Here is a 22,954-nt window from a genome sequence, read left to right as displayed (position 1 = left end):
TGTTCACCTCATGAGACTTGTATGGGGAGCAGAGCAGCTTAAAGCAAACAAAATCCTGGCTCACAGAATATACTCAGCTAAGGCTGCTTGGGAGTAATTATTAATTTCAAGATGGTCAATACCAAGATATGAGAGAACACCATGAAATGACTCAGCAGGCCTTGAATTTACTGTTTTACTTAGAAAAATAAATAAATAAAAGAGCACAGAAAGAACAGGAACAAGTGCTTTCTTGATAAGGTGGCCTCAAACACTATGCTCTGGTCTGTGAAGAATAATTTTTTTTTTCCTTTCCAAAGCGTCTCTTAAATACTTACAGTGCTCTTCTTTTCTTATGCACACATATCAATGGGAAATTCATACGTCGAAAAACAGGCTCCTTTGTGAGACCAAGAGTCAAACTTTTCACTCCAGTAAACGAGTGCTCAGAGGATGACCTTAAATTCACCACAGGCAGAGGAAGATAACTGAAAGCTGTAAGTATAGAAATAATCTATTTTTAGTTTCTACATGCCTTAGCATAATACACAACATGTTACTTTCTAGAATTTCTCATGCTAACAATACCACTTTTGCGGAATTGACTCCTATGTGATCTGTTGGCCCTGTTTGAATAGTATTGTGAAATACTGAATAATCACTTAATATCTCTAAGCACCAGTATGAACCTTGGGAATAATAATATCTATTTCACAGTGTTATTGTGGATATTAAATAAAATGATTGTCAAAATATTAAGCATATTGTTTGAAATGTAGTAGGCAGTGTTCATAGCGTTAGAAAACGAGACTTAGAAACCTAATGTCCTGTTGGCTTGTGGTTAGTTTCTCAGTCATATCTGACTCTTTGTGACCCTATGGACTGTAGCCCACCAGGCTCCTCTGTTCATGGGACTTCCCAGACAAGAGTAGTGGAGTGGTTTGTCATTTCTTCTCCAGGGGATCTTCCAGACAAGGGGTGGAACGCGCATCTCCTATATTGGCAGGTGGATTCTTTATCACTGCTGACTTGTCTTGCTTCTAATTTCTTCTAATTCAGTAGAGAGTCAAAAATATAATTTAATATTTTATCTCCATGAGAGTAAAGTCAAATAATCAAATGTCTCTGATAGCTTTCCATAAACTGTCTTCCTTACTTTTTGGGAAATTACCTAGATCAAGTCATTGATGTAGGAGTCCTTAGAGTCCAAAATAGTGAGATAATTTTGCAGGGAAGTCATTTTTAAAGAGAAATCAACATGAAAAAGAAAATAAATAAAATATATCTTAATTATAAAGCAAGCAGGAATAAATATAGATCATTTTAGACCCTGATTTGTAGACATATGATGAGTGTTTGTAGGTGAGAAGTACATCAAAAGTATATAAAGGACAGAGTTTCTTTTCCATCACATAAGAAATATCAAGGCTGTTCCAACAGTCTTCTCATGACTAGAATCATAGTACAAAGCCAAACCAAAGAATATTCTACTCTAGGAATTATGCTTTATTTTCATCTCTCCTTTCCCTGAACTGTTACAATGAGGTGATGAGTTTCAGCTTGCCATGTGAAGGAGGTTGGGAGATGAGAGAAAGGAGAAAAAATTTATTTAAAAAGATGAGCTATTTGCAACAACATGAATAGACCCTGAGGGCATTATGCTAAATGAAATAATTCAGACAGAGAAAGACAAGTGGGCTATGATCTCACAAGAGGAATCTTGAAAAACAAAACAAAACCAAAACCAAACTTGTAGATACAGAGAGCAGACTGGTGGTTTCAGAGGGAGGTGGGAAAAATGGGGAGGGGGTCAAAGTTACAAACTTCCAGTTATAAAATAAATAAGCCTTGGGGATGTAATGTGCAGCATGGTGACTGTAGTTAATAATACAGTATTGCATGTTTGAAAGTTGCTGAGAGAGTAGATCTCTTTAAAAATATTTATTTGTTTTTGACTGTGCTGGCTCCTCATTGCCGTGCGGGCTTTCTCTAGTTGCGGTGAGCAGCGGTTACTCTCCAGTTGCAGTACGTGGGCTTCTCATTGCAGTGACTTCTCTTGCTGGGGAACACAGGCTCTAGGGCATGCGGGCTTCAGTCGTTGTGGCTCATGGGCTCAGCAGTGGCAGTTGCCAGGCTTTAGGGCACAGGCTCAGTAGTTATGGTGTACTGGACGACTGGACGTAGTTGCTGCAAGGCATGTGAGGTCTTCCTGGAGCAGGGATCAAATCTGCATTGGCAGGCAGATTTTTAACCACTGAACCACCAGGAAATTCCGAATAGACTTTTTTTTTTTAAACAATATTTAACAGTTTCTTGAGTCCTGGAGAATAACTGGATAGTTAATTCCACACATTTTTGGTGAAGTCTTAAAGGATGAATGCATACGTGCTCATTCACTCAGCCATGTCTGATTCTTTATGACCATATGGACCATAGCCCACCAGGCTCTTCATGCCATGGTATTCTCCAGGCAAGAATACTGGAGTGGGTTGCCATGCCCTCCCCCAAGGTGTCTTCCTGACCCAGGAATCCAACCATGCCAAGAGTGGATCTTCAATGTTCTCATCATAAGGAAAAAAAGTGTTTGCAGCTTGTAAGGTGACAGGTGTTAACTAGACTTTGTGGTGATCATTTCACAATGTTTACATATTTCTAATCATTATGTTGTGTTCCTGAAACAATATAATGTTAGATGTCAGTTATATCCCAATTGAAAAAACAAAAACAAATCATTTCCTGATCAGCTATCTGATCACACCTTCAGCAGCTCAGCCCACTTCCCTATACTCACTTCTTTCTAGCTTTGTTGATTCTTCTCTGTGAAACACCATTTTCTGTGTGACCTTTGAGATGCTTATAGATGTCATGCGTGGAGCCTTCCTCCCTTGCAAATAGTCTCCCTTCCCCACTTATATTCATTGCCCACCACTGCAATAATCTTTTCAAATAGTCTCTCTCACACACACAAGAAAAAGTCCTGTTGGAAATCCTGGGTCAGTATCTGAATAAGGTAAAAAAGCATTAAAACTGTCCATGATGGCATTGATAACATTTGAAAAGATGCAAATCACCAGGTTGGTTCTGATCACTAGAAAACATCGGGCGCACTTCTGTGTGTGGCACTATACAGGGAACACTAAACAGAGATATCTAGCTACACGTGTACAATTCTAGGCTATTTTTGATGACAGCACTGTTAAGTCCAGGAAGCCAGAGTTCTGCTTGTTCAGGTGTGCCTGGTGTAGGAGGGGACTCAGGGAGTAAGTGACACCACCCTGTAAAGTTAGAAGCATGTCCAGGCATCCAGAAAGACTACCAGTTAGAGACTCGGATACTGATCAAAAGAAATCCGGAAGAAACAACTGCTGAGAAAGAGGCTGCTGAGGCTCTTTTCTAATCCATGTTTCAGAGGGCAGGTGACAAGTACCTCCTGCTCCTCTATGGGAAAGCAGAGTCTAGGATGTGTAACGTTCCTTAGGCACTGAACAGACAGTTTAAGAGATGCATATTTATCCATGCAAACAAACAAGGTAACCTCTTAAAAGATGCTATATAATTTGAAACATGTTGAAGACAGTTTTTGAAAGAATGTTTGATTTGATAAATTCTAACAAAAAAGGAGCACCTTTAAGTAGGGGAGAGGTAGAACAATGTTTTTTTTCTTTGTGTTCCCATGTTTCTCCAGGGTCACAGAAAAGTTGTCTTTTAAAGGAATACATCATAGCTTTTTCTATGACTTCTTACACTAAGATGGTACAATTACTTCTGAGGAGTCTCATAATAGAGACTCAAATACTAAGATAAAAATGAGTTTTTATTGCTACTTGTACCGAACTATGTAATGACAGTTACAACCCTAGTAAAGACAGCACGACAGAAGAGGCCCTTGTTAAAACATAGATAAAATGCCTGACTGTTCTTGAATACATGTATTCCATGATAGAAAAAGAAAATCGTGAATCGTTTTCTTATACAGGCATACTTTTTAACATTTAGAAAGGTCTGCTTTTTCTTTGTAAAATGTCAGTTTTTTAAATAATTGTAAAGCTGCTTTTTCATTGCTGGCACTCAATAATTTGCAGAGTCAAATAATTACCCAGTTTGATACTGCTTCTAGATCTAGGAAACAAAAGTTGCAAGTCATTCGTGTTCTAAGATGTTACAACTCTAAGAGCCTTGATAATTTTTTCCTAAAATTGAAACTGGTTAAAAAGTTTAGGAATAAGTTGGAAATTTGTAGATCAAATGACTAAAACAATTTAGGTGACCAGTGACTTTAGGTGCAGATGAAATGCAGGGTAGACCACCAGTACTCTGGGGCCAGTGTGCTAGGCAGGCGGTGCGCCTGCCAGTTCGAGAACCCCTTCTGAGAAAAGTGCCAAATACAGAATGAATCTTATGCCCATACGGCTATTTGGTAATGTGATTACCCACCACCTTGGTAGGTACTTTATCCAAGCTGGAGGTGACCCAGAAGTTGAGCTGGTTCAGTAAATGTGGGGTTATATCTTGGCCAGTGACTGTCTGACCCGGTCAACCCTTCAGCCTGCACTCCCGACTTGCTGAATCAGACACTGAATCAGCAATCTGTCTTAACAAGCACTCTAGGTGATTCTGACGCATGCTAAATTTGAGAACCACTGCTCTGGACTCTGAAGCACAGAGCAGGGGTATTTAATTCATTGTGGGTAGTCAGGAATGGCTTCTGGAGTGGACAGTCATTAATTGGGACAGAAATACAGCAGAGGGAGAAACTTGGAAAGAGTGTTCTTAAAAATGCAAGCAATTTAAGAAAAAGTATGATGGGAATTGTTCCATAAAAGATGTTCTGAAAATCGCATATAAAGCACAGACATGGAGGGAAAGACAGAAAGTTGTAGGTCAACTTGCTGTGAGCCTTGTGTACCTAATACAAACTCTTTGGCATCTTTGATGAGCCACTTAAATATGGAGTCGATATTTTATAAAGAGGCCAGAGAAAACACTGCTATAAAAAGTAAGACATGGTAGAGTTATACAAGAGACAATAGACTCAATAGCACCTTAAGAGGTATAATTACCAGGGTTTGGCACTTGCTTGAAAGAAGCAGGCAGAGAATAATAGGATGACTACCAGCTTTCTAGAATGGGCGAGGAGAGGGCGGCACTGTTACCAAATGAGTTATGATCCGTAGGAGGACAGCGTGTACGTGTGTTCAGGCAGGTCGAGTTTGAGTTGCTACAGGACCACCAAGAGGACGTTGCTGTTCATTTCTAGATTGAATATTCACATTTAAGTCCTAAAGAAAAGCCAGGCTTAAGGTCGAGTAGTACATATGGTTATTAAAACCAGAAGAATGGATAAACTTCCTCCAGGGTACAATGTGAAACTGTAGATGTTTTGTTTTCCTTAACTATTAATTCTAACCTCTTCATAATCTATACAAACAAGTGATCCTTTTTTCAGAGAAATGCATTCACAGGTTAAAACTTTGCATACAATGCCTGGATCAAGGGCTTCTGAAAGCTCCTCCTGCCATGTCCAGGGATCCAAGTGGACGCTTGGATGTAAAATTTCATTTGCCTTAGCAATGGTGATTAAAATAGTACCAGCCCATAGTATATGTTGTGCTTAGTGGGCTTCCCTGATGGCTCAGCAGGTACAGAATCTGCCTGCAAGGCAGGAGACCTGGGTTCGATTGATATATTAGATAAGAGAATTAAGAAAATAAGTGCTTATTATTTCAGGTCTCCAACTGCTGCTGCTGCTAAGTCACTTCAGTCGTGTCCACCTCTGTGCGACCCCATAGACGGCAGCCCACCAGGCTCCCCGGTCCCTGGGATTCTCCAGGCAAGAACACTGGAGTGGGTTGCCATTTCCTTCTCCAATGCATGAAAGTGAAAAGTGAAAGTGAAGTCGCTCAGTCGTGTCCGACTCTTCGCAACCCCGTGGACTGCAGCCTACCAAGGCTCCCCCGTCCCTGGGATTTTCCAGGCAAGAGTACTGGAGTGGGGTGCCACTGCCTTCTCCAAAGGTCTCCAAAAACCAACGTAAATTCTCTCATTTTAATTTCTGTCTCTCATTTGCCTCTTTCTTTACTCTCTTCAGGAAACACATACTGTTCCCTTTAGGGAAGAACAAACAAAGTAAAGCAAAATAAGTCTTTCTGGCCTTGCAATCTATACCCCTTTGACCTGCATGCTGCCACTGGCTTTGTTTCTTACGTATCAAAATCCACTACAGAATCACCCACAGAATACTGGGGAAAAGCCATGGTCAAGTCATACTTTTTGAAGTCATAGTTTTGAAATATATGGCCTCAGCTTTTGTATCTTAACTTCCAGAGTCCAGTTTTCTCAGCTATAAGGGTTAATTATTTCTATTTTACAGAATAGCATCAAGATTAAATAATGTAGATTTTGCAGAGATATTAATCAGAGTGCTCTGGACACAGCAGATCTTCCCCTAGATCCTGATCAATGCGAGAGTCTGAGGGACATGTCTGTAAGGAATGACTAAGTATTATTAGGCTGCTAAACCATCCCAGGACTTTTAACTAGATGAAGGAAAAAAAAAAAAATTACCAGCTCTCTTCTCAGAGAACATGCTTGCCTGTGGTTGGAAGAAAATACTTTGATAAGCTGCAGTGGAGTGTGAGGTGAGATGCCTCCTACCCTCAAGGAGTATTTTGAATAAAAACAGATGGTCGTTAAACTGAGTCCCTGGGAGGGTGGGTTCAATTTAAAAGGGAGCTTTACTTTGTTCTGTAGGTTATGCAGAACTTGAGCCATCTCCCATCCCTGCCTGACTCTAACCTTCCCCATCCTGCCCCATGTAGCTCAGAGCCTCTTCTCTAAATAAAATTTAAATGTTTTTAAAATAGTCAATTAATATTCTGCAAATTTGATGACTACCTGCATCCCTGAATATTTGTTCCCGTATCTTAGTGTGGCTAAGATGGGGGTTAGTTGTGAGGGTACCATTAGGGTGTGTCACGCTTCTCAGAAGTCTTACTACATTTCAGAGCTAGGGTTTGCTCTAATTTTGTTTTGAATCTCAGCAGAATGGACACCATGTTCCTAGAAAATTACAAGTCTGAGGAAGCCTGTGGGGGCTGACACAAGACAGGGGCATGATATGGGTGTGCTAAGGTAGTCTTATTTGTGAGTGGTTCAATTTTTTTTTTCTGAGTATTATTTTTCCCTGAGAAAAAAGTTTCATAGTTTAAATTGTTTGAAAACTCACTAGAAAAATTTATGAAGTTTATTGCAGAAGAGATAAAACCGTGTTTCTCAATGTGTCTCCATGATTTCACACATCTATATTTCAGTTTTAGAATATTATTGACAGTTTTTCCCCTCCAGGGAAATTCAGCTCCTTTCTCCCCACTCCCCATTCCCATGTCTCATTTATTCTAGTTTCCTCTTCAATAAATAAATAATAAAATTCCACCTCTACTTTGAGATTATGTGGCAAATGGATGAAACTGCAAAGTGAAATGCCATGGTTTGCATTTTTGAAACTATGTTCTGATTTTTCATTAGCTTGTTTCTGTAGTTTATGGTTCCCTTTAAAGTAAGAGTGCTGACATTTTACCAGTTACGTTCATGTTCAACCTGTCCTCCCACTCGAGATCTAACCCCAGATTATGTCTGACCAACCCATTTGGCTGTGATGGAGGGACAGGTAGGGCATTTTACTCCCCATGTGGAAGTCCAGGCCCCCAGTGATATGCACAAGTGATATACAGAAACTTACATTTTGAGGATGACCAACAGATGTTAAAAAACAAGATATTTCTTGATTACTCTTTTTTAAAGTAAAGGTGAATATGTTTCGTCTTGGGAAAGGAGCATCGATAGGTTTCAAAACAGATTTACTACACTTATTACAGATTCACTACAAAAGATGACAGATCACTTAGTATAAAACGGAGCTTAAATCTTTGGTGATCAGAACATCATATCAGGGGAAATCTGTCCTGAAATGTGTACTATTAAGCTCTCTCACAAATCACTGTGAAGATGAGAGCTTCAAGGAAGATAAGACAAATTGTAAGAGATTGCCTATAAATTTACTACACTCTTACCCTTCAAAGTACCTTGAATTAACTTTAGAACTTTTTTGGATCAGTGCCTATGAAAATAGGTACCGTGGGCCAATATGCTCTCCTTTTAATGATGGAAGGCATATAATTTAGGGAAATAAAGGTGAATTCTAGAAGCTCTGTTTATTGGTTATTGGTCACAAACTTCCTATTTTATTAAAATTTGCTTGTAAGAAAAAGAGAAGCCACTCCAAAGGACAGATTTATTGCCCTAATGGAACCTCCTTTTATTTATTTATTTTTTATCCAAGTTAAATACTTTCTTGAATTTCCAAGGGTAAATGAATTTGGAGGTCTTGGTAAAAGGGGTCATGGTGAACAGTGATGGTCCATAGTGGTGAGGAAGGATGGGAAAAATAAAGGACAGAGAGCAAAATAAAAAAGTACTGTTGTTTTTAGCCAATTTATAAGAATTGGTGAAATTTTCTCTCAAGTACCATACATACACACAAATGCACTGCTCAACCAAGCAATCCAGTGGTTTCCATTAAAACTGGAAGTTAGAACCGTAGCTAATTGGCTATGTAAGCACATGAAATCAGAAAGGTTAATGGATTCCATAGTCATCAACCACTCTCCTGCTTTGGATCCCAGACCAGGGGGGCATGGTTTAAACATGTGAAATAAATACAGAGATTACATAATGCAGCTTTAAATTGTAGTCATTTTAAACAGACCACTGTTATTAAGTAAAATCCTGTGTGTGTGTATGAGTGTGTCTAAGGAGCATGTGGTTTGAGGAAGTATGATTTATGTGATCTGGGAAAATCCTTACATATGAATTCCGTCCCTCTTTATCAAGGAAATATCCTGATTGTGGCAGCTACCTGCTTAAGCTTTATTCTATTACTAGTCTCTGATCCGTATCTCTGTGCTGCTTGTCTGACATCCTAGCGTAGTAAATAATAACAGGAAACCATTAAAATAAGTGTTTATAGTTAAATCTTTGTTGGTCACCCAAGAGAGGTTTTGGTTGCTGTGTGGAAATAATTGTTTCTGTGGTACACTTTGAATATGACCAGAGCCTTTGTGAGACCTGCTGTACTGAATGTAGCCTTTTGTTCTAGGAGGAAAAGTCTCAGCTCACAGAACAGCCTGGATTGTCAAGAAAAGTTAGTAAAAGAACCTAGTTCTTCATTTCTCATTTCTCTGAACTGTCTCTTACAAAACTTATCAGTGCTATACATATTCAGGGAAATGTCTTAGTGAAAAAGAGTAGATATAAAGCTCCCCCAAAAGATCAGTGGTTATTAACAAAAGCATGGGTCAAATAAAATGGAATGACACTGAGGTACAAGTATCAGAAAATAGCAAGCTTCAGACTGTTGAAAGTTTCTTTTTGTCTTTTTAAAGTTACTATATATACAAAATAAAACTAAATTAGTCCTCTGTTCCTTGGTTTCAATAACAATAAAACAAAAGGGCATATTCTGGATTTGCCTTGGTTGCTATATTGTTTTTCAAGACTGAGAGTCTTCTAAAATGCAGTATTCCTAATTTTTCCAGAGGTTTGGACACTATATATTGGTTTCCAGAAATTTTATTATACTGTCAGTTCCATAAAATGCATGTCTTTTTTGAGATGACTTGTTTACTACAACTTCAGGAATGCACATATTCCTGAAGTTGTAGTATGTACATATGTACATTGCTGTTTAGTTGCTAAGTCCCATCTTACTCTTTTGCAACCCCATGGACTGCAGTCTGTCAGGCTCCTCTGTCCATGTGATTTCCCAGGCAAGAATACTGGAGTAGGTTGCCATTTCCTTCTCCCTATATTTCTTTAACAAATGCTAATTTCAATACTTTATAATAAAGATACAAATATGCTAGTTTTTAACATTATAAAAATGATCAATTTTACATATATTCCTATGTGTATACCTATATATGTCTACAAATGTTCAATTTATAGTTTATGAATGACCATACTGTATTTTAGAATTTTCCTTGAAGTTTTATAATTTTGAATTTTGGATGTATTTTTTCATAGACAAAATTTTAGTGCTGTTTAACTCTTGAAAATCAGAACATCAAATCCTATTTAATCCAAAGTGCCCATGAAAAGGAGTATTAATAATGTCCTCTGACCTACAGGTGCTTTATCAAAAATGCATTTCTAGTTACAACTTAAGATTCAGGAACATGTTTTTGTGTATTCTCTTACTCCTGATGGTATCAACAGTTCAAAAGTTTGGGTGGGGTGGAAGGGGGCAAACACTGAAGCTGAATAATTTCCTATGTGTCTGTCTGCCATATTTCCAGACAAGTTCCTCCTTAATTTTCTATATTGGAATGGACTGGCATTTGGAAGCAAATTGAACCACAATATAGGAAATTTTAAGTTGATCTGTTCCAAGCTCTTGCTATCCATCCACCATTTATCCATATAATTAATGCCTTTTTTGAACTTTATGTTGTTTGTGCTTAGATTGTGAATCTTTCAAAAAATGCCCGTTGTTCAGTATATGAAAGAATTTCATCTCTCAAAGTGATTTCAACTTTCTTCTAGCCCTTACAGTTTTGGTTGCAGGAAGGTCTAAAATGAATTTGCCAACCTCTTGCATTTTGAAAGTTTAGAATGGGGGAAATGGATAGAAAGCTACCAAACAAAGAAGCATTCTGAAGTTGAAGTAAGTTCTAATGCAAAAATTATTCTTTCCAGCCCCCAGGATGAGGACAAATTGTAGTTAGACATTGCAGTGGAATAATTGCAAACATATTTCCTCTAAAACCGTTAAGTGGCTAAGATGGTTTTCCAACTAAATATTTAGTCATAAGCACAAGCTTTCAAATTCATGTGAGACCTCTGTGTCTTTATCTAATTACTGCTTAATAAAACTTACAGATTTGCTAAAAGTCTTTAAATGAATTTATTTTTTGATTTTTAAAGATGATTTTTTTCTGAAATTTTTGCTTGAGAATTGCTTAAAAGAACCAGTATTCCATGAAGCATAGTAGAATAAAATGAATTGATATTTTAAATAAAGAAACTTGCTTTTATATTCATGAAGCTACTTATACTATGGATTATTTTCACTTGCTTGAAATTCTGGCTTCCTTGATTTTCCCAGTGCAATACAATACAACCTTTCCTCGGTTCTCCTGCTACCTCTCTAGACTTCACTTTTGTTTGTTTTTGTTTGGTCTCTTTTGTTCTCACTTCTTTTGTTCCCTCAGCCTTCCCTCTTCTCTGTTTTCAATCTCTCCTTTTTTACGCCAACAGTTCAATTACCTCTGCTGAGATGATTTTGGAGCTTATGCGTCTAGTCTTCTCTCTTCTACATTTCTTCCCGTCTGCTTAAACTCTTCACTTAACTCTTTCACAAGCACCATAAACCTAACATATTCAGTACAAACTCATATAATTTTCTTTAAAAGCAATCCAGACTTTTCCTCATAGTTTTGCCGTTTCTACTAATAATAATACCATTTCCTCAGTCATCCAGACTCCTCAAGCGTTTCAGATGTCTCTTATTTTTTTCTAGTTCCTAAATCAGTCACCCAATTGCCACATCCATTCTCTCGCTTCCATTTCTTCTGCCCTTCCCTTATTTCAGCAGTCATTATAAACTGGATATGTAACAAAATTTAATTGTTACATATTAAACAATTAAATGACTCTACTTCCTGTCTGTCCCCACTCTGAAATACATCCTGCACACTCACAAATAAATCTTTCTAAATTGTAGCTTTAATTCTGTTGATTCTTACCCCAGGTCCTTAAGAGCTTACCATTTTATGTTTATTAAGTGCAATGTTCTCTTCCGGCCACTCAAGTCTATCCAGAAGTGGTCCTGCCACTCGTGCTTCCTCTCACAGGCATCTACACCGCAGTTGTGGTTGGCATTCCCGGGACAACCTGGGACTTCCTCTGTTTGTGCCTTCATGAGCGCTCTTCCTTTCATGGAGAATATCCTACCCTGTCATCAGTCCCAACTTATTAACTTACCACCTAGACTTCAAATGCGAGTCACGCACCCTAACCAGGGGACATTCCTTCTGTTTCTTGTATCTTTTTGCCTCACATCACGCTGTATGTGTCTGCTCTCAGGGGGTCCTTTTTGTTGTTGTTCAGTTACCAGGTAGTGTCCGACTCTTTGTGACCCGTGGACTGCAGCATGCCCGGCCTCCCTGTCACCGTCTCCCAGAGTTTGCCCAAGTTCATGTCCATTGAGCCAGTGATGCCATCCAACCATCTCATTCTCAGTAGGTCCCGCCTTATTCCACTTTGTACTTCAGCTATTTGAAGATCTGTTTATTTGAGTTTAACACATTTTTGATTACTCACATGTGAAATACAATGAAACGTGCCCATTACAGGGGAAGGTCTCTGAAGAAAGGGACTGCCTTATTCATATTTGTCTTTTATGTAGCACATGGCAGGTGCCTAGGCAGTAGTAGATGTCTTAATTACCACTGGCTTTTCTGAGCTGTGAAAAGAAGACACCAATAACATTTAGTACATCCACATTTATACATATATTTGCTCAGCAGTTGAGATATTTTAGAAAATATTCCAAAATGTAAGTTCTTAGGAATATTGTCTTTCAGAATCTAGTAAGTTAAGATGGTTCATTTTCTTTCTTTTTTGTTCAGTAAAATGGAAATAAAACTGATCTTGCTATTTATATCCAGGAATAATTTATGCCTCTGTATGCAGAGACTTGTGAAAATACAAAAGAGATTATTATTATTATTATTATTTTGCTCTTTATATTTGTCTTAGATTAGATCAGTTCAGTTCAGTTCAGCTCAGTTGCTCAGTCGTGTCCGACTCTTTGTGACCCCATGAACTGCAGCACGCCAGGCCTCCCTGTCCATCACCAACTCCCGGAGTTCACTCAGACTCACGTCCATCGAGTCAGTGATGCCATCCAGCCATCTCATCCTCTGTCGTCCCCTTCTCCTCCTGCCCCCAATCCCTCCCAGCATCAGAGTCTTTTCCAATGAGTCAACTCTTCGCATGAGGTGGCCAAAGTACTGGACTTTCAGCTTTAGCATCAGTCCTTCCAAAGAAATCCTAGGGCTGATCTCCTTCAGAATGGACTGGTTGGATCTCCTTGCAGTCCAAGGGATTCCCAAGAGTCTTCTCCAACACCACAGTTCAAAAGCATCAATTCTTTGGCACTCAGCCTTCTTCACAGTCCAACTCTCACATCCATACATGACCACAGGAAAAACCATAGCCTTGACTAGATGGATCTTTGTTGGCAAAGTAATATCTCTGCTTTTGAATATGCTATCTAGGTTGGTCATAACTTTCCTTCCAAGGAGTAGGCATCTTTTAATTTCACTTGGCCTCATTTTCTTATTTACAAATTAGGGAATAATATCAACTTCAGGACTTCCCTGGTGGTTTAGCAGTAAAGAATCCGCCTGCAATGCAGGAGATGCAGGTTTGATCCCTAGGTCAGGAAGATCCCCTGGAGGAGGAAATGGCAACCCACTCCAGTATTCTTTCCTGGAGAATCCCATGGACAGAGGAGCCTGGCAGGCTACAGTCCCTAGGATCACAAAGGTTCAGACACGACTGAAGCGACTGAGCTCGCATGCACATTACCAGCTTCACATGGTAGTTGTGAGAATTACTTGAATTAATGCATGTAAAGCACTGAGAACAGTCTGGCATAGAGGAAACACCTGATAGCATTTAGCTCATATTATGATCAGTTACAAGCAAGGCTGCTGCTTTCACAGGAAGCATTCCCAGAGCAGCTGGAATGGATGCATCTGGAGCAGGTACAGACTTTCCCTGCACACGTATCTTTGTCTAACTCCCCCTTGGATGCTACATATCTGGGTAATTGGAACTAAAGTAAACTGTGCCTGTTTCCTCTCTTTCACCTAATATATCCATCACCACTCTGAGAAAACGTGACCATCTATGTCTAGATGGGGAAGTCTCATGCCTTTCTGTTTTATGTTGTAGTGAATCAGATTCTATATTGATTGCTTATTTAAGACTATAGTGTGTTAGTTTCATAAAATGTAAGCTTCATAAGAAGAAGGGACTGAGTCTGATTTATCACTGTACTTCAGCCATGACATGCTGCCTTGTGTATTGTAGGTAGGTGCTCAAATTCTTGAATGAATGTAGTTAAATGACTAAGATGATTTTTTTTCTGACCTTTAGAAGATATCCTATACATGAACTCCTTCTCTTGAGGGCAATTAAGCTACAGCTTTTATTACAAATATAAATTACCCCTTATTCTGTATTAATAGCTTCTTTGCAATGGCCTAGTGAAATATTTCTATTTATTTTTATGTGAACCCTCAGTATAAGAAATTGGGTGTAAAATCTTGTTAATATATAACAGTGTTAGAAACATTCCATGTCACCTACTTGAAAATCATCTAATAAGATTAAATAATATTTAGCAGGTGCTTACTATGTGCCAGACACTGTTCTAAATCTAAATGTTTTAAACAATAAAATATGCATTTTCCTATGTGTAACGTGATATCATGGATTGAATCTTGGAATGGAAAAAAGACATTAGTGGAAAAACTGGTGAAATATGAATAATGTCTGGAATTTGGTTAATTGCAACATACCAATGTTGGTTTCTCAGATTTTGACAAATATACCGTGGAATGTAAAAGGATAGTATTAGAGGAAACTGGATAAGGATTATACAGGAACTTTCTGTATACTCTTTGCAACTTTGCTTATATATCTAAAATTATTAAAAAATAAAAAGTTTATTAATATATGTATTCATTTGTTTAACCAAAGCAAGACTATGATACAAGTATCATTGTTAATCTGATTTTACAAGCAGAATCTTGAAATAATAGAAGCATCTCACTCTAGGTTGAATACTCTTAACCAGTACACATTCCTTTATCTCTCGATTCCAATGATCATGAAGTCAGGTAGTAGATGTAACCACAATTCAGTTGATAATTCTATCTTCCAAGGCTCTGGTGTACTGTGTGGGGGTGGGGGGTGGGGGACGTGTGTCTGCGTCTGTTTTGTGTTACAATGATACTCTTTAAGAAGCTTGGGCTGTGTACTGTTGATTTTCTGATTTCAAAATACTGTACCATCACTGATTATCCACTGCCGTGATTTACAAATTCCAAATCAGGTTCATTTTAATGGGTTCTCATGGTCGTGCCTGAAATTCACGTATCCCAGGCTGAGATGCTGAACTCTGTGGTCACTTGGGTTTGTGAGGAGTGCCACTATCATAGTTCCCTATACTGGAACATATTCCACCACCTTCCATGGAGGTCAAGTCTGTACAAGTGCTACATGTACAACTTCCATGGTTCTTCTGTCAAACTATTAATATAATACACAGAGCTGCTGCAAAGAACTGAAATAATATTCAGAGAAGGAAAACATACTAAAAAGCAAGAGCATTCCAGAAAAGGTAAAAAAAAAATCACTCAGAAACTATAACGTCTATGACCAGAAGTTTAAGCTTAAAGGTTGCTAACATGTTCCAAATAATCTTATTGTACACAGCAGTCAAAAACCTCTTTATTCTTTAATGGGTATTTCTAGCTGCTTTCTGACACCCTTGAAAACTTTATGTCTTGCCTGCACAGCTGCAAGTATGACCACAAGTATGACTTCTTTTTCTCATTGTATTGACTACCTATTTGTAGCAATATCCTTTATTGTTTCCTTAACCACAAACAGCACTGAGGGAGAAAGAAAGTCTTGGTTCTCTTATTTATTTCAGCATGGCAGATGAAAACATGTGGGGGAGGTGATCAAACAGGAAGGGAAGGCTTTTTTCCCTTCACTCTGATTCTACTTTTTCAAGGCACACTTTGCACTTTTTTTTTTTTTGTTTTGGTTTGTATTTTAATTCAGCCAATGAACATCCACATGATTTGCAATGTGTTGGAGAAAATGAAATTATTTATGTTTAAAAAAATCTGTGTGGGAGTTCAAAATTTCTCTAAGAAGAGAGCGTTATTTCTCCATTGATTCAGACTATTGATGAAAACATTTGACCCATTCCTACTGGACTTATTTTTCTTCTGGAAATGCTTCTTATTTTTACCTAGAAGATGTAAAAACAGGTACTTAAGTCCCATAACATTTCATTTGTTCCTAAAAAAGTATATTCTTGTTGTATCTTTAATTTATTCTCTTTTTGGGCAAATTGTTGAACAATTTCTGAACCTAGATATTGGGAGTTATGTTTTCCTTTTGGTTTAGTATCAGTATGGCTGAGAAACGTTTTTTTAAAAAAAAACAACTAAAATTATACAGAGATTCATTGGAAGTCAGTCACCATTGGGTATAATGTGCAAAGAAAACTCAAATAGTGGCAGATCTAATTTATCCCAAGCTTAGGGTGAGGTCTACTGCTTCTGTAACACCATGGCCACCAGGGGCCTTTCCTCTTGTTCTTTCCTCACCTCTCCTTCCTTTCCCTTCCCCACCTTCCTTCTTCCTTTTCTGCACACATGCTCAGAAGGCTGGCTGCAGTACAGAACAGAAAAGTGATTTTCCATTTACTTTTGCTCTCTATGTATTTTTTCTTCTCTGACAACGGAAGTACTAAAGATACCTCATATTATCCAATATAGTTTTGAATTTTTGTTTTCTGCAGGATAACATTATTGGTTCATTTGTTGTTCAGTCCCTCACTAGTTGTGTCTGACTCTTTTTGACCCCAGGAACTGCTGCGAGCCAGGCTTCCTGTCCTTTACTATTTCCCTGAATTTGCTCAAACTCATGTCCATAGAGTCAGTGATGCCATCCAGTCATCTCTCACCCTCTGTCATCCCCTTCTTCTCTTGCCCTCAATCTTTCCCAGTACCCGCCCCCCACCCTTTTTTTTGAACACTGATGGGCTGAAAGTTCACAGAAATGTAAGTATCTTGAATAAATACACTGTGTACTTTTTTCTCTTTCAGCACTTAGTACACTATTTTATTCACACTGTGCCCTTAGTATACCACTTAATTCACATGTACAGATGTGTATTGCCTATAGTTACCATCACAGTCCATACCAGCCTGAAAAATATACTGAAAATAGTCTACTTTTCCACAGGCCCAGTTAACTTACATTATTATATTGAAGGTGTGTGCTCCTGAGAGCTTATCTTTGACCTTACACTTCTAAGCCCAACCTGTTTTTCACAGCTATGCTTGAATCCCGTGAAATGTCACTGGCCCATCCCAGATTTTGTCTCCTTTCACTTTACTCCTTCCTTCTATTCTCTGAATCTTGGATGTACACTTTAATGCCAATCTTTTAGCATGTCACATTATTGTTAATATATTAGTATCCTATATAGTACAGACACAAAAATCCTTAGGTGCTTTTCATACCAAACTAGATCTTGAGTTTCCATGGTGACTTTATGTGTACCAGTGTTCTCTATTCTCTAATAGTGGAAAGTATCAATATAATGTGGTTGATAATTATAAGCCTTCTGTTGATAGGGGCAAATTAAGAAATTACATAATACTTGTTTTCCTGTAAGTTAACTTAGGATAGTTTAAATAACTCATACAACATTGACTTAAATTCAAAATTATTTTGTAAAGATTGATTGGAACCCTGAACAATGGATAGAAACTGGCTCTAGTGCCCCTAAGTAGTTGACTCTCAGGAAAACAGGAATCAGGAAGAATGAAGGGCTTTTCCATCAAGGGCTTTCAGAGGGGATCAATGGTTATCTGAGTAGGGTTATGATGCCAGAGTGGTGCAGTCTGAGGCTGATAAGAAACCTCTGCTTGGCAAATTAAAGTGAATCAGCCAAATGTTGGCATTATCTCTTGAAGGTGAAAAATACTCAGAGTCTCAGGGTCAAATTAAAGACGGAACTGTTTTTTCTTTTGTCATCCTTTTTTAAAAATTTATTTATTTTTAAATTGAAAGATAATTGCTTTACAGAATTTTGTTGTCTTCTGTCAAACATCAACATAATCAGCCATAGGTATACATTTGTCTCCTCCCTCTTGAACCTCCTGCCCATCCCCCTCCCAAGACTCAACTCTTGATAGATTAAGGTGAAGAAGTTTCAGATTTGAGTAGAACATGGTTTCACAACTCATATGCCATTCTCACTTAAGTGTGAATAGTTTGAGCAAAGGATTCTGGATATCTGAGTCGTGACCAGAAAGTAAAGAAAGAAAGGTATATACAGCTTCAGAAACATTATCACTGTCATAATAAACCACTGGACTTGATGTTTATGCTTTTCCAGACACTAAGAGCTGCATTAATATGGTCCAGGAAGGATGATCTCAAATTCAGATTAGAATACTCAAAGCAGTAAACAAGCAGATATTACATTCTGTAGCATAAAAGAGATATTTGCAATGTTGTTACTGAAGGTTAATAATTTGAGTGAGAATGACCCTGCACAAGAAAGTTAATATATTCTTCAAGGATTTTATTCTAAATTGTAGTTGTAGTCCTCTGAGAAGGCAAAGTAAAGTGTTTTGTTACTACACTTGCCTTCAAATATTGACAAATGTGACCTAGTATTATTCCTTATGCCAGATAAAGAAAGATCAAATTTTGGTTACGTATCTAGAGAACTTCAAAACTCACATGGATTGTACATCTTCAGAATTACTTTAGTATCTCATTGCCTATTAAAGGGAAAAAAAGACCAAATGCTGCTTCTCATACATTCATAACTGATAGCCATTATCAAAAAGGAAAGAGAAAGAAAACTGACTAAATCATACGTCTACATTCCATATCATTTACTCTGTTATCAAATTAGCTGAAATGAGATACCTGGCTAGTTCATGGACATTTCCTAGGCAACCATCATTCTTTATTTTAAATTGTACCAAGGTCTTTGAATTCTTAAGATACACTACAAAGAATCAAATGCAAGTCTAGGATAAAGAAAAAGAAAACAACTTTTGATGTTTTTACCCAAACTTGACATTGCATAATATTTTGAGGCAAAGAGGTACAAATAATCATTCCCCAAATAGATACGAGTATGTGTGTACGTGGAGGGACTTTGTGGATAAGAAAGAAAGGGTGGAGAGAGGAACAAACTGCTCGTTTTAGTTGCTTGTTTCCTCGTTTAAAAAGTAGTTCTTATGTTTTGTGTCCATAAACCTTTACTTTGGTTCTTCAAAATCACAAAGAGTCATGAAATCTATTCTTTCTAGTCTCATTTGACAAATATTTTCTATTGAACTCTTTGCCTTCATTGTAGGGGTCACTTAACTGAGATAGTCCCTTGGCAGGAAAAAAAAATATGAGGTGCATTTTATTTCCATACTTCTTGGCATCCTGCATCATCTTCTAACTGTTTCTTCAGAATTTTTTCTTCTTTAGTTTATATCCCTATATTCTATCACTGTATATGTACAAATTACTATAATACCTATTGTGCAAAAGAGATGGTTACACTTTTGTTTAGTAGGTCCACAAATTCTTCTCTTGGGAAGAATATTCCAAAACTCTCTCTCTCTATCTATATACACACACACATAATTTACATGAAAAGAACTTACATTATGTTACCTTGCAAGCTTATGATAACCAACATTTTAGTTCAAAATTGAGTTCCAGATACCTCAATTATTTCTTTTTTTCTAACTGTGGTTAGAAAACTTAACATGACATTTTTAAGTGTTTCATACATTGTTGTTAAGTATAGGTATGATATCATAGACTGCTGCTGCTGCTGCTGCTAAGTCGCTTCAGTTGTGTCCGACTCTGTGCGACCCCATAGACGGCAGCCCACCAGGCTCCCCCGTCCCTGGGATTCTCCAGGCAAGAACACTGGAGTGGTTGCCATTTCCTTCCCCAATGCATGAGAGTGAAAAGTGGGTTGCCATTTCCTTCTCCAGTGCATGAAAGTGAAAAGTGAAAGTGAAGTCACTCAGTCATGTCCGACTCTTAGCGACCCCATGGACTACAGCCTACCAGGGTCCTCCGTCCTCTTTCCAGGCAAGAGTACTGGAGTGGGGTGCCATTGCCTTCTCCTATATCATAGACTAGATCTCTGAAATTATTCATCTTGTAAGACTGAAACTTTATACCTGTTGAACAACGCTATATTTTCCTCTCTCCCTTGCCCCTGGCAATTACCATGCAACTCTGCTTATATTTGACTAGCTACTTCATATAAGTGGAATCATGCAGTATTTGTCCTTCTGTGACTGGCTTATTTAGCTTGACACAGTCTTTTCAAGGTTCATCCATGCTGTCATGTATGGAAGAATTCCCTTCTTCTTTTCAATCTGTATAATATCCCGTTGCATGTATATACCACATTTTCTTTATCCAATCATCTGTTAATGGACATTTGGGTTGTTTTCACCTCTTGGCTGTTGTGAATAGAGCTGCAGTGAACACAGGAGTACAAACATTTCTTTGGAAACCTGATTTCAATTCTTTTAGATAAATACCCGGAAGTGGGATTGCTGAATCATATAATAGTTTTAGTTTTAATTATATTAGGAAGCTCCTTACTGTTTTCCATAACAAATGTACTATTTTACATTCTCACCAAAAGTATACAGTGGTTCCAATTTCTTCACATCCTAGTCAACACTTGTTATGTAATTTTTAAAAAAATTTTATTATTATTATTATTTTTACTTTACAATATTGTATTGGTTTTGCCATACATCAACATGCATCCGCCACGGGTGTACACGTGTTCCCCATCCTGAAACCACACCCCCACCGCACCCCCTTCCCATACCATCCCTCTGGGTCATCCCAGTGCACCAGCCCCAAGCTTCCCGTATCCTGCATCGAACCTAGACTGGCGATTCGTTTCTTATATGATATTATACATGTTTTAATGCCATTCTCCCAAATCATTCCCCCCCCTCTCTCCCACAGAGTCCAAAAGACTGTTCTATACATCGGTGTCTTTTTAGCTGTCTCGCATACAGGGTTGTCGTTACCATCTTTCTAAATTCCATATATATGCATTAGTATACTGTATTGGTGTTTTTCTTTCTGGCTTACTTCACTCTGTGTAATAGGCTCCAGTTTCATCCACCTCATTAGAACTGATTCCCTAACAGTTGTGAGGCTATATCTCATTGTGGTTTTGACTGTACATTTCCTTAACAGTTATCGTCTTCCTTAACAATGAGAATCTTTTCACGTATCTGTTGGCTATTTGCACATTTTCTTTGGAGAAATATGTATTCAGATCCTTTGTTCATTTTTAAATTAGAGTCATTTGTTGTTGTTGGTGTTAGTGTGTACATTTTGGTTTTTGTTTTTTGCTATATGTGTTTTCCTTATATATTTTGAATATAATCCTCTGATCAGATATATGGTTTGAATATATATTCTCCCATTCCTTAGGTGGTCTCCTCACTCTACTGATTGTTCCCTTTGCTGTGTGGAAGGTTTTCGGCTTGAGGTAGCTCTACTTGTCTATTTTTGCTTTTGTTGTGTATGCTTTTGGTGTCATTGCCAAGAAAAATATCAAGATTTTACTCTTTGTTCTCTTCTAGGAGTTTTAGAGTTTCATGTTTAAGTCCTTAACTCATTTGGAGTTGATTTTTCTGTATGGTGTGAAATAAAGGTCCAATTTAATTCTTTTGCATATGAATTTCCAGTTTTCCCATTGTATATTCTTGGTAATCTAGTTAAAGACTAGTTTATTGTATATGGATGAGTTTATTTCTGGTCTCTCTATTCTGTTTAATTGGACTATATATCTGTCTTTATGCCCATACCACACTGTTTTAATTACTTCAGCTTTGGGAAGAGACAGAGTATACAGTACTGAGATGGAGATTAGGAATAAAGTCTAGGACTGATCAAACTCAGTCTTTCCATATGCCTGGTTTATCTTACTAAATTGTCAGTTTTATTTGAATAAAAGATCTAAACGGAGCTGCAGAGGAAGTAAAGACCCTCTTGCCTGCTTCCTTGGTGGGCATACATTTAATAAATGTACTCTAGGCAGCTAATATTTTAGTTATATGCACACTGCTTAGGGGAGGGTTGGGACCAAGGTATAACCTCTGTTATTATTCACAAATATTACAAGGATCTCAGCTTTTGTTCTCAGTTCAGTTCAGTCGCTCAGTCAAGTCCAACTCTTTGCGACCCCATGGACTGCAGCACACCAGGCTTTCCTGTCCATCATCAACTCCTGGAGCTTGCTCAAACTCATGTCCATTGAGTTGGTGATGCCATCCAACCATCTTATCCTCTGTCGTCCCCTTCGCCTCCTGCCTTCAATCTTTCCCAGCATCAGGGTCTTTTTCAGTGAGTCAGTTCTTTGCATCAGGTGGCCAAAGTGTTAGAGTTTCAGCTTCAGCATCAGTCCTTCCAATGAATATTCAGGACTGATTTCCTTTAGGATTACCTGGTTTGATCTCTTTGCAATCCAAGGAACTCTTAAGAGTCTTCTCTAACACCACAATTCAAAAGCATCAGTTCTTCAGCACTCAGCTTTCTTTATAGTCCAATTCTCACATCCATACATGACTACTGGAAAAACCATAGCTTTGGCCAGATGGACCTTTGTTGGCTTTTGTTCTATCAACATATAAATTAGTTCGTACTTGAGGTAAGATAATTTTATTTCATGAGAAGGGAGTCTTGGCTTCAAGTACATATAAATTTTATTGTTGTTTTTCTTGACTACAAAATCTTTGAACTTGTGCTTCCTAAAAGCACACTGGAAAACTGAAGACTCCAGAGAGAATTATTTTCTCTCTTCCATACTAGTCAATCCCATTTTACCAACCAGGGAAACTACAAGTTATCATGGTTCTGAAACTGGCAGACTGATGTTCCCTTGAATGCTTGACATTCCACATCAATAAGTAGAAAGGGGGATTGAAAGAAAAAAAAAAAGTCTTTTCTGCTGGGAGTATGATAGAAATGTTAGAATTCTTTCCAAAAGAAGAAATCCAAATCCACAACAGCACATTGTTTGCGTGTTTTT

At 37.9% G+C, this 22,954-nt stretch overlaps 1 long non-coding RNA gene across 3 annotated transcripts in view; it reads left to right on the top strand.

The window, feature by feature from the left end:
- Positions 1-253: 253 nt before the first annotated feature.
- The window catches only part of LOC138989207 (uncharacterized), a 161,837-nt gene continuing 139,136 nt past the window's right edge, over positions 254-22,954 (top strand). For all 3 annotated transcript variants that reach the window (XR_011465461.1, XR_011465460.1, XR_011465459.1), the window contains exon 1: positions 254-476. This is a non-coding gene — a long non-coding RNA (uncharacterized lncRNA). The remainder of the gene's footprint in view (positions 477-22,954) is intronic.

The sequence above is a fragment of the Bos mutus genome, chromosome 9 (assembly GCF_027580195.1).
Source record: "Bos mutus isolate GX-2022 chromosome 9, NWIPB_WYAK_1.1, whole genome shotgun sequence".
Classification (NCBI taxonomy): domain Eukaryota; kingdom Metazoa; phylum Chordata; class Mammalia; order Artiodactyla; family Bovidae; genus Bos; species Bos mutus.
Note: the sequence above shows the minus strand (reverse complement) of the source record. Positions and strands in the feature narration are given on the sequence as shown.